Consider the following 21,369-nt stretch of genomic DNA (forward strand, 5'->3'; position numbering starts at 1 on the left):
CTCCACTGAAAATTCAGTTTCTTAAAGTTTGTTACATTAACTAAAACATTGACTAAATATATAATAATATGTACATAATTCTCAGTTTGTGGTAAGAGAAGCCTAAGTCAATTGGTTTGTTAATTATTCTAAAATTGCTACAATCATCCTTAGCTTTCTGTTAACTGTTTTTGATCTTAGACATATGGGATGAAACAGTGGGTGCCAGCAGAGTTGAAAATGGTCATGTCCAACTTGATGAGCTGCTAAGTACATTGGTTTCTGGCTTGGTACTGACTTTCATTTCATTGAATTGAGAGGTTTAAATGTTGATCTGTTTAAAATGTCTTATGCATTTCAATGTATGTATGTATCTGAATGTGTTAACCAGTGTAATCTATTCATGCATTAATTGCAAAGCAGTAAATTCAGATATCGCCTAGGTGCATCATGTGGAGATGCAAGGATTGGCTTATTTGTTTGGGGGGGGGTGGGTATGCTGTTTTATGAAATAATATGTGCCACTTTCTACAGAATTCCACTCAGTTGTGGAACTCACAGTCATAAGGGAAGGTTAGACAATAGATTAGTGCAGCTTATTTTTATTAAATTATGACTTTTTTAAGAAGTTTACTTTTTGTGGTTGGTGACAGTGGGATTATAAATGACTGTCACGATTTGCTATAGGTAACTTTATTTTATTTGCAGTTTGTTTGCCAGGATAGTCCATTTAGCCACAAGGAGCCCATTTTCAATGGAGTCCTGGGGAGAAAAGCTCCAGAAAAATACAATTACATAGTATACATTGCACATATACATTACAGATTATCTCATATGAATACAAAGTAAATATGATAAGAAATGGTTAACAATGATAGAATACATAAGTATAGTTCATTAAACAGCAATAAAAAACACTTTTTTTTTTAAAAAATTAGGGTAACTGTTAAGAAGTTGGTCAAATAGCTCAACAGAGCTGTGGAACTATAGGAGGCAGTGATGGTGTATTTAGTTGTAGGAGAGTAGAAAGTGGTATTAGAAGGATTAGGCAGGATGGGAACAGGAGCACTTCCATTGTGAGGTTAGGTGTGAGTGCAGCAAGGTTTTAAATGAGGAGAGACTGCTGGTGATGCGGATAGGCGATGGTAGAGAATTCCAGAGGTGTACAAGAGAGAAGGACATTAGGTGATTCCCAGCTGGGTGTGTGGGTTTGTGCAATTTAATTAGTTTTGGGGAATTAGATCTTAGTAGTTGTTCTGGTTCATGCATTTCAAAGGTAGTGGCTAGGGAAGGGCAAAGAGAGAGGTTGTAAATGATTTTGTGTGCTTGGGTGAGTTGGGTATAAGTGAGGAGGTTAGGTAGCTCAAGCCAGTTTAGTTGAAGAGAATTACAGTGGTGAGAAATGGCTCTGTGACCTGCCGCATATTTTGATATCTTGTTATAGCAAGAGAAGAGTTTTGTTTTGAGGGAGGATTGCAGGTTGGTGAGGATAGATGCACCATTTAAGAGGGATGGGATGAGATAACTATTGGCTAGTATGAGCCTGTTGGAAGGAGAAATATAATGATTATGGAAGTATAGCATACCAAGTTTTTTGTAGGGTTTTTTTATATTTACTTGTAAATGTTTGTCGAATTGTAGTTGCTCATCTTTGAGTACTCTTAGTAGTTTAGTGTCAGAGACTATTTCTAGGGGAGTATTGTTTTTGCTGGTGATTACGAATGAGTGTTTATCCAGGGAGGAGGTTTTGGAGGTGGTGAGTAACATAAGTTTAGTTTTGGTTGCATTTAGAACCAGATGGTTGTCTAGCATCCACTGCTCAGTAGAGGAGAAGGCGCTTTGGGTAAGCTTATTTAGAGTGGGGATAGAAGGGGAGGAGCAGATAATGGTAGAATCATCGGCATATTGGATGAGGCTGGAATTTGGAATGGCTTGGTAGAAGTCTTTAATGAATATGTTGAATAGTAGGGAGCCTAAAATGGAATCTTGGGGGACACCCGTGGGAGTATTAAGGAAGGACTTTGACTTTAACTTTTGGAGTAAGTTTTACAGATAATGTCTATATTCTGCTGGTTATACTGTTTTATAGAGTCTGTACACGTCATCTGAAGAGGCAGTCAGCCTTGTAGGAGATGGCTGCTCGAAAAATTAATGGCACTTGTTTATACTACACACTTGGACATTACAGGTAAGTGAACATTTTTATGTTTGGGAGATTCAGATTTAAACTGTGTATTATTGATGGCATCTTGTGTTTAGTTTCATTACTGGAGAAATTTAAGTGGACAGTATGTATTTGATGTACTACTTGTTTCCATGTAGCATGGTTTATATAGTGTTTGTATTATAGGTTTAATTTTTACAGGTTGCCAGTTTTCCAGCGCTCTGAGTGTGCAGTAGTTTCAGTGTGTGTTTGTGTTAATGGAGGAGTATAACTTACATTGCTAACTGCAATTGTTTTACTGATTGCTTGGGAGTCTTTTTTTCTAGAAGGTTTACCATGTTTTTTTTTTTTTTTTTTTTTGCTTTGCTCTGTAGGAGTTTAGCTCAACCGAGAAGATGTGGTCATTGTTGAAGGTTTTAGTGTGGCTTACTAGTTAGGCATTTTTTAACACAATATTTATTGTGTTTTTCTTTTGGGGATAGTGAAATTTAGGTTCAGAATTAGTTTTGTTGAGGGTTGTGAAACCAGACTTGTCACTTCACCTCCTGGTGCTGTATGTGGCAGTGATTGTGGCCATGTTTTATTGCTCAGATACTGGGTAGGTACTCCTGCTGGCTCAACTGAAGCAATGGTCCACTTCACACAAAAACATGCCACCAGTAAGACACTCTGGTACATACTTACAAGCCTACTGAAGAATGCTACCTGTTAATGCACATTTTATGTATGAGATTATTTAAATTATTTTATTATTTATGTCAAATATTGAATTTGGGGTATATGTTATAGGAAGAAATAAGTATGAATGATGCATTCAGTGTATTGTTGTGCCATGTTTTGTGCATAAGTAGTAGGTTCGTAGGTTCATACTAGACCACTGACCACCAGAATCTTTACAAGTCCAAAATCAGGTATAACTTTTAAATATTACCCTAATTCACATTAGTAAGACAATAACCGGATTTTCAACAACATGGGTTTCCTAAAGACTAAGAAGTATGAAACTCTAATGTCTGACATTACAGACTGACTGCAATCTTCAGTGATTTATCTAAAACTCAAAGCATTTTATAAGGAGAAGGGTAATATTAAGAGGCAAAATCAGGGATAATTAAGCAGTATGAAGTAGTTAATGACCAGTAATGTTGCTCTTGCATTTTTTCAGTCTGATGATTTTTGTTGTGGTGTGGATGGCCAGTTATTTCCCCAGATTTCCTTATCTGGGTGTAATTTTTTTTCTTGGTTTTCATTTAGGTAGCTGTAGCAATCATAAGTTGTATATTATATTATATTATATTATATTATATTATATTATATTATATTATATTATATTATATTATATTATATTATTAGGGTGTAAGTAGAGGAAACATTTGTAAGGATGAGGTCAAGCATGATATTTGTTTACTGACATCTGACTACTAGGAAAGTCTGACTGGGTAAGTGTGTCCATTTTTATTGGAGACCCATGGAGAAAAGTTCCACAGTGTTTCAAAAAGTTTTTGAAAACAATTTTAAAACCCTCAAAAATAAAACAAAACATCTACAATTTAAATAATTATACCAATTTCGACATAAAGTCACAAAATTAGTTAAAGCAAATACAACTTATATGATAATAATTTAATTATTAGATACATTTTAGACAATTTTTTGAAGTTAAAGGTAAATTAGTATAATGCATACAGGAACTGCAATATGCATTTAGGGAAAAATAAGTTATTACATATCTAGATAAAGTTAGGAAGTGAGTGAAAAGGGGGTGTAAGGAGGTGTAAGTTATGAATAGGAACTTGTTCAAATTTAGGAATATTGTTATCCTGAGGTTGGACAAAAACAGAGACAGATTTTTGGCTAAGAATTATTTCAGAGTGGTTTTGAAGGACTGGAGGGAGGGTATTGACCTGACTGCTATAGGTAAGGAGTCTCAGGCCTTAGCTACATGGTATAAATATAGATCATGCACTGTAGATTTGATAGGATTTTGGACAGAAAGGTTTTTCCTCACTGAATAGTAACGATGGAGTAGAACATAGTTGTGTAGAATAGTGTTTACTAGCAGACAAGCAGATATGTGCTGGCTAATGTTGTAGGTGGGAAGAAGCTCTGTATGTTAGTTGATGGGCTAGTTCTAACCAATGTAGGCTTTCAGTGGTATACAGTAGTGGGTTCTGACAGGGGCATTTGCTGAAATTTAGCCACTTAACAGTAGTATTGCTCAAATTCTGCTTTTTGTACTGCGTGGAAGTTTGTAAGAATGGATGCTCTATAAACTAGTGTGTGTGTGTGTGTGTGTGTGTGTGTGTGTGTGTGTGTGTGGGGGGGGGTGCTAAGTAGTGGTGAGAGTAGCTTTAGTTATGTTGATCAGAATGTTTTCAGATCTCTAAAGCATTCCAAGTTTTTGGTGAGTTTTTCTACGCATTTTTGTATGTGCATGTCAAATGTAAGATTATAGGTTCATAGATAAGTACCAGGCTAGCTGCTCTTGCAGGCCATTTTGTCTAACTAATTTTCCATTTTTGTGTTTGAAATAACCTATCCCACTTGGATATAGATTGGCCTTACCTGTCCTATGGTTGATAATTGCATATTACCCCTAATGAGAATAACTAGGATTATATCATATATAATTTGAGTGGACCCATGCCTGGGATAAAGAATTTAGGAGCTACATCTGCCCATTTGTAGTGCATGGGGCAGTTCTGGGGTAAGTTTTCTGTTTCCCATGAATATATCTAAGTTGCGCTTGAAAATGAACAGGGATGAACTTTGGTTTATGTGTATGGGGAATCTGTTCCACAGCAGCGGTATCCTCTGCGAAATATACCTGTCCCTACAAACTGTTCTATTAATGTTGCAGAAGAGGTTTAGATGACTAGGCAAAGTATTTCTGATGCCATTTGACTTACTAATGTGCATTAAGTCTATTAGTAGTAGCTCAGAGGATGCCTTCTATGCCAGATGCAGTTCACATCTTCTCAGTCTGTATGATACAGAGTATAGTGACAGGGGTTTCAGTAGGTCCATGTAGGACTTGTTATTTAGACCTTGTATCCTTTTAGTAAGGTATCTTTTTAAGAGCTCCTGTTGTTGCAAGTGTCTGAACAGATACATGCCAAAAGGGGCATTATGTGCAATGATTGGCCCAATGAAGGCTAAGTTAAGGGGGTCAATGAAATCACTAGATCTAGACACAATCACTTTGTTCATAATCTGTGCAATATAGAAGGACTTTCTTACAACAACAGACACGCGGTTGTCAAAAGTTAAGTCAAAAGAAAACTCCGTGGTATCCCTCAAAGACTCAGAAAACCCAGTATGTGAACTATACTGGGTCAAAAATTAACCAAACAGAAACTTTGCAGTGTGGAGGGTATGATGTTTACTCCTTGAAATATGTTATGCACCTAGTTCACTAATAAACCAAGCAGAAACCTCATTTTCATTATACTCAACTAGGATCGCTTGTTTGTGTGTTTCAGTAAAGGATATTCCATTCTTAACTCAACTGTGCACTTTTATTTTATTATTTTGTAACACATATTTTAAAGTTCAATTTTTATTAGTGAACTAGATGCATAGCAAATTTCAAGGAATAAACTTCACACCCTCTGCAGTTTCTGCTTGGTTTATTCAAAAGTTAAGTCACTGTCCATATAATTTCCCAAATCCTGAACAACTGGTTCAAGTATTATGGGCGTATTGTCAGTGTCATAGTTTCCTGGGGTAGATGACTTCCCAAAAGATAGAGTCATGTATTTTTTTGGTATGTAGTTTCAGACCAAGATTTTGACACCGGTTATTTATTTGAGACAAACCTTCGTACAAGATGACTAAGTCATTTGAGGATTTAGTGGCAGCTCCTAGCTTGCAGTCATCTGCAAACTTAGTCATCATCATCCACCTTTATCATTACTATTAGTATTATTATCATTATTATTATTACTCAGTATTACTTATAGTCATCCACTATTCCCCCTCATTATTTGCTATTAGAAGGGACTTCGGATGGTGTATTATTAGGTGAGAGGATTTTAAATGTTGTTTGTCATGAGAGAGAGCTCTCCGAGAAATAGTAGTATTTTGTCAGGGGTGATTGAACATGAGTTGTAAGTTACAAAACCATGTTTCAGTGTCTGTTACAGCTTCCTGAGTAATTTTTTGGAGATGTGCCAAGTTAACTGATGCACATATGAGTGTGGGGTCATCAGCGTATTGTATTAGGGAAGGCTGTTGTATATAATCATATATCATAATATAGACCCACCTAAGATCACTGTAGGTATAAGGTTAGTGATGTATGTTGAATTTCCTACTTTGTGTAGATAGATAATGTGTGATTATTTCCAAATAAAGCGAACATGGGATTCCAAGACTGACCCATTTATAAGGATTGAGACATGATGGGGAATGCTAATGGCTGCTATTTTAAGGTACTCACTTGGAAGGTCATCAGCTGAAGCTGAGCATGGCTTGAGTTTGAGTTGTTTTATGTACATTGAGGGCACTGGTTTGAAGGTGAAAGTGGACATAGTGATATATGGCTATTGGGCAGGGTTGGGATTAGATGTGGGAATCCTTAGTTAAGAACACTATACTACCTATGAAATAAGAGACTAATTCTGTTGCAGGTTTGAGTAAAAGTTTTTTGGAGAGGGACTAGGGTTGAATTTTTGACCATGATGCAAGATTCTTTTAATAGATGTCTGGAATCTTTTTTAGGGTTGTGTTAGCCATACCTCTCAACCTAGAAAAGTCAACAATCTGGACAAAGGCCCATGAAAAATAGGTACAAATAGGTACACTGGTTAACATAAAATTTGCATGCATAATTATGTAACCCCACCCACTCCATTGGAATTGTGGGATACAAACTTTCCAACACAGACTGAACAGACAACCAAAATATGGCCCCAGAGTCCCCCTGCAGCCATTCCAATGTTCCATTACTTGGCTGCATTTACCATAAACATTGTAATGTGCATACTGCTTTACTTATACAGTGATCATTTGGATTGCATTTAAAACTTTTATTTTACATTTTATAGCGTAAACATGAATAGACATATGCTAAACAAAGCAATACAGTCTCACAATGAAAATAGACTTAGCATTAAAACTTTTCTCCCCTTGAAACTCACATTCATTGAAATAGCATTGAAACCCACATTCAAAGAAAATGCATCTGGCCAGTGGTGGAAAAAGATTACCTTTGGGCTGTTTTCAAATCATAGGCCCCTTACACACAAAACATGCATGTGTTCTTTGACACACCTTCCTGACTGTGTTAAATTATATTCCTTGTATAATACAGTAACAGCACACTTGTTCGAGTGCATTTTAAATTTATTTTGATTATTTTCCAGTAAGCAATGAAACAAAATGCATGAACCGATAATGACAAAACTGCCCAATTCACAACATTTTCATCATAAAAGTCTACTCAAACATCTACAATCCACGAGTATCAGTAAATATGCACAATCTCTGCAGACGTAAAAGTCATCTAACTAATGAAGAGGTTATTGGTAGCAAACAACTTTATATTTCATTGTTTTATCTACAAATAAAGTGCCTCTTGCTCTTGAGGAATAAATTGCCTATGTTACATAAAAAAAAAATGATAAGCTAGTAATATTGCAATAGGGAATGGAGCAGCATAATTTGTCACTGCTGTGCTGACTTACCTCATAGTAACAGTACATACATCAGTCATTTGAAAAATGATTGCACCTGTCATCCAGATATTATTCATTTAAGCTGAAGTATATTCACACTGTGCAGTTAAATTCAGTATAGCAAAGTGCAGCAAATACAGCAAACAACTAATATACTTATCTTACTGCTAACAAAGAAAGTCGACCTTGGAGCTAACTGTTCTGTGTGGATATATACTCAGTGAAACTCAACTTTGCAAAGCAGACACAAAGATGCATTATACTTCCAGATTCAGGCTGAAAACTGGCACTTTTGCAAACAATGTTAAGAATTTCCCTTAAAATGGCTACAGATACTTATTCTAGAAATGCATATTTTTCAGACTCAAACTGAGAACTGATACTTCTGCATTACAGGAATCTGTGTGATAAGAGTTTCCCTTAAATGCCAGATCATATTAGAAGGATGCAGTCAGCAGAACAATACACTAAAAGCCTGCTAGAAAGAAACAGATTCAGTAGAATGAAAAACAGTTTAAGCAAAAACATTCTAAGAGCAATGTAATTCAGCCTATGTGGAGTGATTAACTTTGCACATTTCCCTTAAATTCAGTACCATATAGCCACTGTGAATACCACATCACTTCAATTTAATTTTATTTATTTAACATTTGTTTATCGCTAAAGTCCGACGTGGAACAAAATTCAGCAAATCAATTTTTCAGCAGATGCCCAGGGAGCAATGTCTGTTATGTAGGAAGAAATCAGAGCACCCAGAGGAAACCCACACAAACGCAGGGAGGAATGGACATGCAGACTCTGCACAGAAGGCAGTGGCACCCTAACCCTGAATCAAACCGGAGAACCTCTTACTGTGAGGCAGCAATTGTAAATCGTGGCTGCACCATGGTGCCAAACTGCCGTTTGTTTTCCCTTGTGTGGATCGAAGTAAACCACTACAGTACAGAGGAATGGGAAGTAGTAAATACAGGAAAAGATGGATCTGAGTGAGGAGGTACGCCTATAAGATGACCTAACACCAAAACAATGTAAGAAAACACCTTGGACTGTTCATTCATAAAATACTGCGATGCATAGGTTACAGCACTGATAGAATGGAAGACACCATTACCAATGTGTATATACACACCGCACGCACACACACTGCTACTAGATGCAAATGCGATAGATTAAATACACTTTTTGCTTTCAAATTCATATTAATACAATGGAATATAACTGCGAGCTGCACCTGCTGCAAACATAACGTAGTCTTACTCTTAGGGCCTTAGTGGCCAAAGGATGGAGGAACTTATTTACCGTCTGCTTAGTACAACACACACACCACAAGCGAGCTGTTCAGATGCTGCTAAGCTAAAGTTAAGTATCTGCGAGTGTGACTGCAATCTGCTGCTGCCTACAGCTTACATTAATAATACACATTACACATTGGTATTAGTACATTAAAAAACAAAGTGGCCAGAATGAGCCACATGAGTCAGTGTGGAGTTAGTGAACCACTCATTCACTCCACTGTCTGCTTAGCTGGAACCATTAACAAAATTCTTTGGTTTCTTACCTCACTTGGGAGCCCATTAAATTCAGTGGGTAGGTGCTGGGTGGACTGAAATTTAAAATTTTGCACAGACATCTTCTGTTGCTGTATATTCCCTCCAAAACAGTTGAAAACAAAGCTATGAAGCTGATGTCATCACACACGCCCCTGTAGACTGGTGATGCAAGTGCCGAAAGCCATAAATTTAAAGTTGTAGCAAAAAAAAAAAAATCGGAAATTAAAGGGGCCACTAAGGAATTCATGGCACCTCATTATTTTGCCATCAAAAATGGTAAATACCGAGGAATTCAGTATGGTTGAGAGGTATGGTGTTAGCTATTGTTCAGAGTGTGGTTCTTGTATAGTTTTTTGCCTTCGCTTGTTTGCTTTTTATTACAGATGTGGGGCATTCGTATGTTTGAGATTGTGATGTGTAGTATTTCTGCCATTCTTTCTACACTTTGTCTTTATCCTGCTTTAGCCTTCTACTCTTTTTGGATAGCCAAATTGCATTATGTGTTTTACTCTCTTCCTTCTATGAGTTGTAAGGCTATTTAGGAAAGTTGCATTGAATTCATGTAAAGCATCATGTAAGGGTAGGATTTTTTGGATATTCCAGTTCAAAAATAATAGGGTAGTAATGCATATGTCTAGATTAAACTTGGACAGGTTGCATGTTGTTTTATAAACATGCCATTTAAGTGGATGTGCCAGATGTATGTTTTAAGTTCTCCAAATCTTTTCGGTTTCTAATATCATTATGGGAATGGACGCCATTCCTAAGTCAGGGTATGGTTAAAATTCATGAAGTTAGTATTGCTTCAATCTTTGTTATCCAAAACTGCTCTTTGTAGCACCCACAGTGGGCCCATAATTGATTCCTGCAATTCATACAGAGTTACATTTATGGGCAACAAATAAAAATGACTGTAGTTTTTTTTTTTTTTTTTTTTGTATTCGACCCATTGCTCCTACTGCTACTGTTGGAACTGTCTGGGTATTTTTCCTCCACATTGCTCATATTTTTGCTTGCAAATCTTGCTGTTTTCTGAGTTTGTTTCTTGCTGTATGTAAGACACTGTAATGGCAATGTGTAGCAATGCTACTTTTGTGTTTTTTTCATGAACTACTATATCTGGTGTTCTCGCATCTACTTTTTTAAACTGCTGTCAATGGCTGATCTAATCTGATCTACACTTCATCATTTGCTATAATACTTTTTGTCTCATGTTCTCAATGCTTCTCAGCTACTTCTGTATTTTGCTGTTTTTCAGAATCCTCAATGGAACTATCTTGCTACACTATTGTATCTTTCAGTGTATAGGCCCTCTGCCATAAGTGTATTCACACCCAGCAACAAGGTATGCGACTCCTTCTATTTATTTTTTTTACAGGACCTACATTTGTCTGTTTCTCCCACATGTTCAATGGACTTTGTAAACTAATGTGTATGTAGTCCACCATCCTGGGCTGCTATTATTAACATTTCATCCATTCCTGTGTCAAATCCTTATCACCATGAGGTTGTTCTAGGAGATCTCTATACTTCTTAATGTAGTTATGGATTTTCCACATTTTATTTTTCTTCTCATCTTTTCCTTCTCTTTCCATTCTTTCTTTTGTTTGTTTGCACAGTTGCTGTATGATTTTTGTCGACTTTTGGTTTGATTTCCATTCCTGCTAGCCAGTTGAATGCCTCTGCTAAACTAAGCAGAGCGTTCATTTTTGACTTCATCTCCTCGTGTTTTAAAACTTTCAGGATTGTTTGTATTTGATGAGGTCAGCAGATATGTATGTAGTCTCATGGCTGCAGATCTATACATGTAATCAGTTTCGAGGAGGCCTATACCTCATTCAGAGCATGGAATATATAATCTTGGTATACAATGATATTTATATTTCATTTGGTAAGCATGAAGCATTTTTACTGTTTTACTGTCCAACTGATCCAATACCTTTTGGGAACAGCTAACCACACCAAAACTGTAAGTAAATACAGGAGGGGTAAATCAGTTTATAGCTTGAACTTTATTCCTAGATGTCAAGGTTGTTACCTTTTCTTTTCTTTTTTTGTTTACAAGAAACATTATTACATTATTAACTTATCACTTATGACATAAATAATCATACATATAAATAAATGAAAACAAATCACATTGACATATTTTTAGTTGCAAACATTATATATCACTTATAATTATCCTGTCATTGTCAGTTAAACATTACATAGCTCATTCAAATCCTGCCTTCTTTTAAACTTGATTCCTCCTCCAAAACATTATTCAGTGTGTATTGTTCCACAATTCTCATTTTTAAGTCTGCCATCTCCCTCACACCAGCAACATTCGATATCTGCCTGTCTCCAAAAAACATGGCTTTCTCTGGCTCGACAGTGCTCCTACATAGCCCTCTTTGGGGGCCTCCTAAGAGTTACATTGCTGGGTATTCTGACCCATCAGTGAGGAAGAATGAAAAGGACAACATCAGATAAAGAAGTTATGCAGTCACCATAATGTTCCATCTGTGTTGTCCATTTTCATTCTTCCTCACCTTCCCTCTGTGCCATCTTACGGCCTTGCCATTCCTAGAAGGATTTAAGATTATATAAATGCTTTCATGTTCCATGTTTCAGACTTATTTTTTTCTTTATCAGTCTCATCTTTTAAATCAGTAAGCAGTAGGCACCAAACTCAATCTGAGGAGTTAGGGACACTGTAGTGCATTATGGGAAGAGGAGGAGCTTGAGACCAGGATCCAAAGTCTTGAAAATATGGCTGAGTCTTTTCTAAGACCCATCAGTGAGGAAGAATGAATATGGAAAATGCAGATGGAACATTATGGTGAGTATATAACTTCTATTTTTGTAAAATGCTAGATCCCTTTCCCTAAAGGGAGCTTGCCTACCCAGCAAAAAAAGCAGCATAAGCCAACTATCCATCCTTCTAAGTCTCAGAAGAGCATGCTGTTTGGTCACATGAAAGCTCTTGGAGGGGTTGGTGCCCAAACCTCTCTTTGTAATCAACTTATTTGAATCTGACTGATGGTTAAGACCCATGGAATGTACCATGAAGCTTTGGAAGCTGTCCGAATGTTATATGCTATGCAAGATATAAACCATATAGTTACGGCTACTACAGCAGTGATCAAAATGATGAACATAAATGTCTTCTTTAAATTTTAAACTGTCATGTTCATATGTTGAAGTGTTTTTCTTGTGCCTTTTTTGAATGGGGAGAGGTTTATGATTAACCTTTCTTCTTCTGAATTAAATGATATCCATTTCTCCAGTGACTAAGGATATTTTAAAATGTACTTATGATGCTGCTGAATCTTCATCCAGATCTGGTACATCTAGATCATTTTTAAGGAAATTTGCTTGGCTTCACTCTTAAAATCTTCCTGATGTTTATTCTGAGATTTTACATTCTCAGAAATAAAGAGACTTGTGTTTGATCTCTGTGCAGAAGAGGTACTTATGGCAAAACTACTTATTTAACTGATTAATATTTTTCAACCCACTTTTTTCACAGCAAGTACTAGCTTTCCTCTTCTTTAGTTCCTTTCTTTCTAACAAACAAGCAGTTTTAAGCATTATGGAGCTAGTATTGAGGTTTTAGAAATGGAAAGGAGGTTCAGTAAAGAAGGGAAATGTTTCTGAAAGTAAAGTAGATTTCTCTCAGTCAGCATGATTACCTGCCTGTTCATCACCCCCAGGTCTGGAAACATTTCTGTTTCTGACACAACCGTCTTCTTTACTGGAATTGGATTCTTTCAGAGAGAGTTTGGTTCTGAAGGTAAACCAAAGTGGATATAATACTTCATTGGGTATCCCCCCTCATTTCCATTGGATTCCCCCTTGCCTAGGTAACCAGATTACTCTACTTCTTCACATTATACACCAAAATCTGTCTCAAAAATTCATAGAGCCAGTGTTGTTCAATCTCCCAAGTGTTGCTCATTCCTCTCTAACACAAATGACAAGTAGGTGGGGTATTTTGTTTAGATGCTTTAATACACAGAAAAAAATCTGGATAAACAGCAGCATCATAAAATATGAACAAACTAGTTAACAGACAGATCTTACATACATACATGCTTACATCTCCACAGCTAACTACAAAATGGCAGTCATATGCTGTTCCAAGTCTTATGTCCATTAATATTTCTTTATGGTACAAAGCCTGAACTGGCTGAGTGTTCCTTTAGGGGCATTGTGGATGTCCTAAGTAGGGTAATAGATGGTGACATTTGGGATTAAGACATTGATGTATATAGTTTGTAGATATAGTTTTGTAACAAAATGGATAGATTTACTGTTAACCAGAAGGTATGATTTTACTTTTGATAATTATTCATTAGTTTCAAAGCTATGTGTAACCTTTAATCTTTTTTCTCTTTCAAATAAAGTGAATAAGTGGGTAGGCACAGGGGTAGATGTGAGAGAGTTATGTGCTGCAATATTGCTAAGTGACACTTTTTTACCCACCAAAAAAATTTTCCTTGGGTCATCCAATAATTTTTTGTTTCTAGCCATCCTAACTCCCAGATTAATGCTTCAACTGGTAATAATGTATAAGCTGTGGAAGTTAGACTCCTGGAACATTAGAGGGTTACACAACAAAAATAAAATAAAACAGGTGATGCATTTACTTTTGAAGTCAGAGGCAAACATCTGTTTTATTAAGGAAACACATATGGTTAAAGAAGATTGGGCAGGTGAGACCAATAGGAAATGGATAAAAGACATAATTATTTCAGGGAACAGCTCCAACTCTAAAGGAGTAGCAGTTATAATTAAAAATTCATTCCAGATCCCAACTATAGACCTTGGATTGGATCCTGGGGGTAGGTGGTGCTACTTTACGGCTATAATCCCTTTGCTTGAGAAACCCACCCTATTTTTGAATGTCTACAGCCCATGTGCTAGACAGCAGGACTTCATCCTTAAATATATACTATATTAGCTAATTTCCCTAATCATTACTATGTTGTTCGGGGGGATTGGAACACTGTAATAGATACATGTTTGGACCGTTCCAGTAAATCCAAATCATACAACACACAAGCCTCTCTGGCTTTGGCTGATCTCATGTTAGATTACAGTCTTGTTGATTCCAATGGATGTTCATAAACGTAATAGCTATTCATACTTTTCTAAATGCCACAACTCTTGGTTACGCCTAAACTTTTTCCTACTTTCAGATGGGCTGATAAAATGGGAAATAAAGTATTTAGCTGAGCCTAGATTTCTCTCAGATCATTCAAAGATTACCTTAAGAATAAACTTTGCGCAAAATTCACCTAATATAGTTAAAGCTTGTAATTGGTCTTTAAATAATAACATACTCTATAACCCTGAAGTGACCAAAGAAATTTTTGAACCCTAACAGATTTTGAGATGGGCCTAGACAACACCGGTATTCCATGTGATATACAATGGGCTGCATGTAAAGCGGTGATCAGAGGAATACTTATTCAGAAAGCCACTTATCTTAAGAAAGTGATGAAAGAAAAGGAAAATCGACTAATGTCTGAAATTAGGGAATTAGATAAGAACTGTCAAGATAATCAAACTCCTGCTTTGGAATGTCTAATTGTTGAAAAACAAAGAGAGCTATTTGAATTACACCAATTTAACTACTCTCTACAGGAATTAAGATTTATAGCTAAGTATTCTGAGTGGGCACAAACCCCTTCCAAAGCTTTAGCTAGACTAATTGAAAATAAGCAGGAGGCCTCCAGGATAGCCCTTATCTACCATCAAGATAAAAATTCAAAACAGACCTTCAAATTGTACAGTTATTTCACCAGGTTTACTCTGATATGTATGGTAGGAACGAACAACAAACCCCGGTTTCGGAGATAGAAGATTTCCTTGGCAATCTTTTATTCCCTAAATTAAATGAAACTCAAATAGCAACCCTATCTGCCCCACTGAACCAGCAGGAAATATTAGATGTCATTGCTAATCCTAAACTAGGAAAAGTTCCAGACCCAGATGGGTATACTCCGGATCTCTATAAAACTTTAAAGCATAATCTAGTTCCCATCCTACTTAAGGTATATAATTGCATTTCCCTTAATGGTGTTTCTGACCCTTATTTAAACAAATCAAAGACCATATTTATTCCCAAAAGCAACATGGACAAGACGAATCTGAATAACTATAGACCCATCTCACTAATGAATGTTGACATTAAAATTCTATCATCTCTCCTGGCGGAAAGACTCAAAAAAGTTATACCTTCCTTAATTTCCCAGGAACAGTCTGGTTTTATGTGCAATAGGTATACCTGGGATAAAACTTTGACCCTAGAAACTATGATTAATCTTGCCAAAAAGGATAAAAATCCGAGATATGCTCTGATACTAGATGCATTAAAAACATTTAATAGGGTTAACTGGCGCTTCCTGTTCACTGTACTGTCTCATTTTAATATCCCTAAAGATTTTATTGACATAATTAAGATATTATATAATAGCTCATATACATCCCTATTTATTAATAAAAATTATTCAAACCCAATTAAAAATTCCAATGGGACAAGGCAAGGTTGTCCACTCTCCCCTTCTTTTCAACCTATATTTAGAGCCCCTTTTTCTATATATCTCGCAAAAAACATATCACTCAATACCTAAAGTTTTACATACCAAAATAAGTCTGGCCGCTTTCACGGATGACCTCAACATATATTTTGAACATCCCAACACAAATCTGAAGAAACTGGTCACAGCTTTAAATACCTTCTTAATCACCTCTGACTATAACAGTAACCAAAAAATATATATTTTCCCTATTAACCCTTCAAGCCACAAGGAAAACTACTTCCCAGACTCCCCTTTCAACATGGTCTATTCTTTCAAATATCTGGGAATTTGCTACGATCATTCTCATTCTTCCACCATACACTGTAATGTGCTGAAATTATGGAAAGGGATCTCACAGGATATGTCTAGATGGCAACAGATGAAACTACCCCTGCTTGCAAAAAGTGCTATCATTAAAATTAATATCCTACCGAATCTTTTATATCATGTTTATGCATCCTTTTCCATCCTTCCAGTTAACCTTTTCACAAAGATTCATAAAGCATTTGCAAAATTCATCTGGTACCCTAAAGCAGTTAGAGTCTCATACCATAATCTTATATTCCCGAAAGATAGAGGGGGTCTAGGTTAACCAGATTTGCAACTCTATTATAAGATCTTATATGCTAATAGAATCATCTTAATTGCATCTTACTGTACAGGTAGTGAGTCATGGATTCCCTTTTGGGTTAAGATATGATATAATCATGTATCTAGTAACAAATTTAACCCTAATACACTCCCCTTCTTGGAGACAACAAATCTCAAGAAAATAAATATTAACTATATATTAAAGTACAAAATTAAAACTTTTCAAGGGATCTTTAAATCACTCAATCTTGATAACGCTCTTCTCTTATTCCAACCTATCCACCTAAATCCTAATTTAAAAAGGAACAGTAACATGATTGATCTTACTGACCACCCCCTAATAAGTCACTGCACACTTTGGGACATTTACAAATACAGCGACAGATCGGTCTCAGAACTATGAGAATTATTAAACCTAACCAAAACGTACACTATAATACTATATCAGATAAGAGAAATAACCACATTTCTATTCAAGGATGCTAAAATTGACGAATCTGAGGTAAAACAGGTAACAGAGCTATTGAAAGCTATTTCTAGTAAGAAAAGTATGTTGGCTTTATCCTACAAATACATATATCTAATTAAATACCAAAAGAGACTTATGTATTCAAAGTTTTGGGACCAACAAGGATCTGACTTCTTGGAAGATCAAAAATTAACAGCTATTAAATCCACCCTTAAAATGTCCCATTTTAAAAAACTTTTATACACACAATTTATGATTAATAATAATTCCTACTATACTCCCTCTTTCTTAAATAAACTTAATACTATAATATCTCCCCTGCATGTCCCTGCTGCTCCTACCCCCAGGCAGATATTCTCCATGTTATGTGGTTCTGCAGATACTCACATAGCATCTGGTGCTCTTTCAAGGTGCGATTAGACAAAATGGGTTATGACAAATCAACTCTTTCCCGGGAAATCGTGATACTTCACATCACTGACCCCAAACTCTCAAACTTGAGATTGCATGTCCTAATTACACTTTGTTTATTAGTTAAACTTTACATAACTAAAAATTGGCTTGATCGCATCAAGCTGTCTTGGAAAGATTTCAGAACCATGGAGATTAATCACATTACCTCTCAAAAGCTTATAATAAGAAGTCTTAATAAATGGGTTTACTTCCAGAAACTCTGAAATACCCTCTTCGATCATGTTTTTAATGATTAGATAGTTGATGGAGGGGACTGGAGTATTACACTATTGGTCACAGGTTTTTTAAATCTTGTCACCACAATAAACAGGACATGCTGGATGGATAGATTCCTGTCCCAGAGACTCCCCATACTCTGGAACAGGCTACCCATCTATGTCATGCAAAGTTCTTCATTAGCACTCTTCAAGAAAAATCTTGATGAGTGGATGGGAAATAGGAAATACACCCTGGGGATTACTTCTGAGGCTCTGCTCAACAGTGGCACAGGAAAATAACTTTCTTGGGTGGCGTAAGCCAGGGAACCTTGTTGGCTAGGCTTATGTAGGCCCTTGGGCCGATAGCCTAGTACCTACCTATGAACCTTGTTTTTTTTTTTTTTTTTTTTTTTTTGCTTCTAGACCCAAGGATCTTTTTGCAGGTTCGTCTTTGGTTCTTCCATTTCTCAGTCTTTTTTCTATTACAAAAGCAGTGTGAAGTGTATTCTGAGATGAACGTTTACTTATACAGGCTCAGTTTTTTTCTCTTTTCCTTTTTCTCCATCCATGATTTCAAGCAGCACTACTGTCTTCTTCTTCTTTTGGCTTTTCCCAGTTAGGGGTCGCCACAGTGGATCACCTGTCCGCTCATGATTGGCAGTGGAGTTTTACGGTGTCGAGTTTCCAACCCGGCACCCAAACTTCCACATTAGGCACACACACGCACTCACACTTAGGGCCAATTTTAGAGTGTCCAATCCACCAACAGCATGTCTTTGGGATGTGGGAGGAAACCGGAGCACCCGGAGGAAACCCACGTGACCACAGGGAGGACATGCATACTCCGCACAGAAGGCACCCCAGCCGAGGATTGAACCAGGGAACCTCTTGCTGTGAGGCGATAACGCTAACCGCTACACCACCGTGGCTGCCCTCAAGAGGCACTACTGTATATTTTGTATATCGTTAGTACTTTCAGAATTTAATTTTTATTTTATTGTTATTTATGTTCTTTCACTTATAATTGTTCATTTCAAAACTGCAAATGTATGTCATCTGTATGTATTGCAGAAAACAATAAAATTTCTATTGTGAAAAAAATGGCAGTCAAACTTGCATGTGCTCAATATTTACACACTTGTGAAATCCCTTGGATAACTTTTTAAAGGTACATACATACACACTGATCTACACTAAGGAAAGGTTATTATTCATAATTTATCTAGTTTTTAAACCAGAAGTATCCTCTGGACCAGTACTAGATCTTTCTAGTTTAAACCCTTTTGTTTTACTTTACTATCTTGTACCACTATTGTCTGTACTGCTTTCGTGATAAAGCTGGATCTAAAAGATGCCTATCATCACATACCTATTGGCAAACATTCATAATTGTAGTAATTCATAATAGCAGTAAAACTTTATATGATATTACTGTAGTCCAAGATAATGGCATTGTATATCGTGGCCAATTTCTCTTCACTTTGTTCATAACATATGAAGTGGTTCACCATCTACGTCTGGTATAACGGGTGTTCTCGCTGCTTGAATGTTAGAAACATGCAGACAGGGACTCATATGGATATAAACCCATTGAATCATCTGCTCATGCTCAAAAATGAATGTAACTTCAACAGTACAGCTGCCACACCATCTGCTTATTTCCTAGGAAACGGGTACAAGCAAGTGCTTGCTGTGGATCAGATAAGTGAAGAAAGGGAGATGGGAGGGTGCTTTTATGTGTTGATATGGGAACAGAGAGTGGAGTAGGGACAGGAATTTTATGTTTAGGGAGTAAAGAAATGTTAGAGTTTAGAAGGGATAGGGAATTTACATTTTATGGAACGATAGGCCCTTCAGGGTTGAGGGTGGGGATTTTAGGTTTAGAGAGAGATCAGGGACCAGAGGGTGAAATGTATTTTAGGGTTAGGCAGAAGAATGGGGACTTTAATTATAGGGAGTGATGACAACATTAGGGTTAGGGAGGAGGTTGGGAAATTGCGGCTGACTGAGCTGTAGTGTGCAGAAGGTGTAAAAGAATGTAGGCTTAGGGAGTGATCTGGAATTGGAGGGGAGGTGTAATTTAGGTTTAAAGAGCAATTGGGGCTTTAGGGTTGGGGGCAGGCATTTTAGGGTTAGTGATCTTAATTTGTGACATGCTTTATGATGATAATAGTTATTATTTTTGTGTGTGTTTGCTCATTTTATTTGTTTTGTTGAGTGTGATTGTGTGTGTGTGTGTGTGTGTGTGTGTGTGTGTGTGTGTGTGTGTGTGTGTGTGTGCGTGTGTGTGTGTGTGTGTTTGATGTGTGAGAGAGTAGGTATGCGTATGTGTGTGTTGCTGTGTGACAGCAGAGAGAAGGTAGGTATGTATGTGTGTGTGTGTGTGTGTGTGTGTGTGTGTGAGAGAGAGAGAGCAGAGAGAATGTAGGTGTCTGTGTATAATTTAAACTAGCGGTTCCATTAGTTTCTGTGTGGAAAACAAATTGTGTGTATGTAATTTAAACTATCCATTCTGTTTGTATCAGAGATAATGTGTGTGTATTGCTGTATGGGAGAGAAGGTGTAGTTGTGTGTGTGTGTGTGTGTGTGTGTGTGTGTGTGTGTGTGTGTGTGTGTGTGTGTGTGTATGTGTGTGTGTGTGTGCGTGCGTGTGTGTATTGCTGTGTGAGTGGGTAGGTATGTGTATGTGTATGCTGCTGTATGAGAGCAGAGAGAAGATAACATGTTTGTGTGTGTGTGCGTGTATGTGTGTGTGTGAGCAAAGAGAAAGTAGGTGTGTGTGTGTGTGTGTGTGTGTGTGTATTGCTGTGAGTGGGTAGGTATGTGTATGTGTGTGCTGCTGTATGAGAGCAGAGAGAAGATATGTATGTGTGTGTGTGTGTGTGTGTGTGTGTGTGTGTGTGTGTGCGCGCGCAAAGAGAAAGTAGGTGTGTGTGTGTGTGTATTACTGTGTGAGTGGGTAGGTATGTGTATGTGTGTGCTGCTGTATGAGAGCAGAGAGAAGATATATGTTTGTGTGTGTGTGTGTGTGTGTGTGTGTGTGTGTGTGTGTGTGTGTGTGTGTGTGTGCAAAGAATAAGTAGGTGTGTGTGTGTGTGTGTGTGTGTGTGTGTGTGTGTGTGTGTGTGTGTGTGTGTGTGTGTGTGTATTGCTGTGTGAGTGGGTAGGTATGTGTATGTGTGTGCTGCTATATGAGGGCAGAGAGAAGATACATGTGTGTGTGTGTGTGTGTGTGTGTGTGTGTGTGTGTGTGTGTGTGTGTGTGTGTGTGTGTGTGTGTGAGCAAAGAGAAAGTAGGTGTGTGTGTGTGTGTGTGTGTGTGTGTATTACTGTGTGAGTGGGTAGGTATGTGTATGTGTGTGCTGCTGTATGAGAGCAGAGAGAAGATACATGTTTGTGTGTGTGTGTGTGTGTGTGTGTGTGTGTGTGTGTGTGTGTGTGTGTGTGTGAAAGTGTGTGTGTGTGTGTGTGTGTGTGTGTGTGTGTGTGTGTGTGTGTGTGTGTGTGTTTAACATACCTCTGAACTGCCCTGATTTAGCTCATAGTTTTGGTCTATTTCTCCAAAAATTTGAGGTTTTGTGGCAAATCAGAGGAGAGGACTGAAGTCGATAAATAATGACATATGAGATTTAAACTTCGTATTCTTCAGAATATGCATGCTATCAGAAATCCTGTCATTCTAGCAACTTTCTAAG

The 21,369-nt window shown here is 37.1% G+C and overlaps 1 protein-coding gene across 1 annotated transcript in view; it reads left to right on the forward strand.

The window, feature by feature from the left end:
* LOC122787969 overlaps window positions 1-21,369 on the forward strand; it is a 1,400,032-nt gene that overhangs the window by 1,218,090 nt on the left and 160,573 nt on the right. The gene's annotated exons all lie outside the window — the stretch shown is intronic.

Source organism: Protopterus annectens, chromosome 13.part0 (assembly GCF_019279795.1).
Source record: "Protopterus annectens isolate FY-2018-M chromosome 13.part0, PAN1.0, whole genome shotgun sequence".
Classification (NCBI taxonomy): domain Eukaryota; kingdom Metazoa; phylum Chordata; order Ceratodontiformes; family Protopteridae; genus Protopterus; species Protopterus annectens.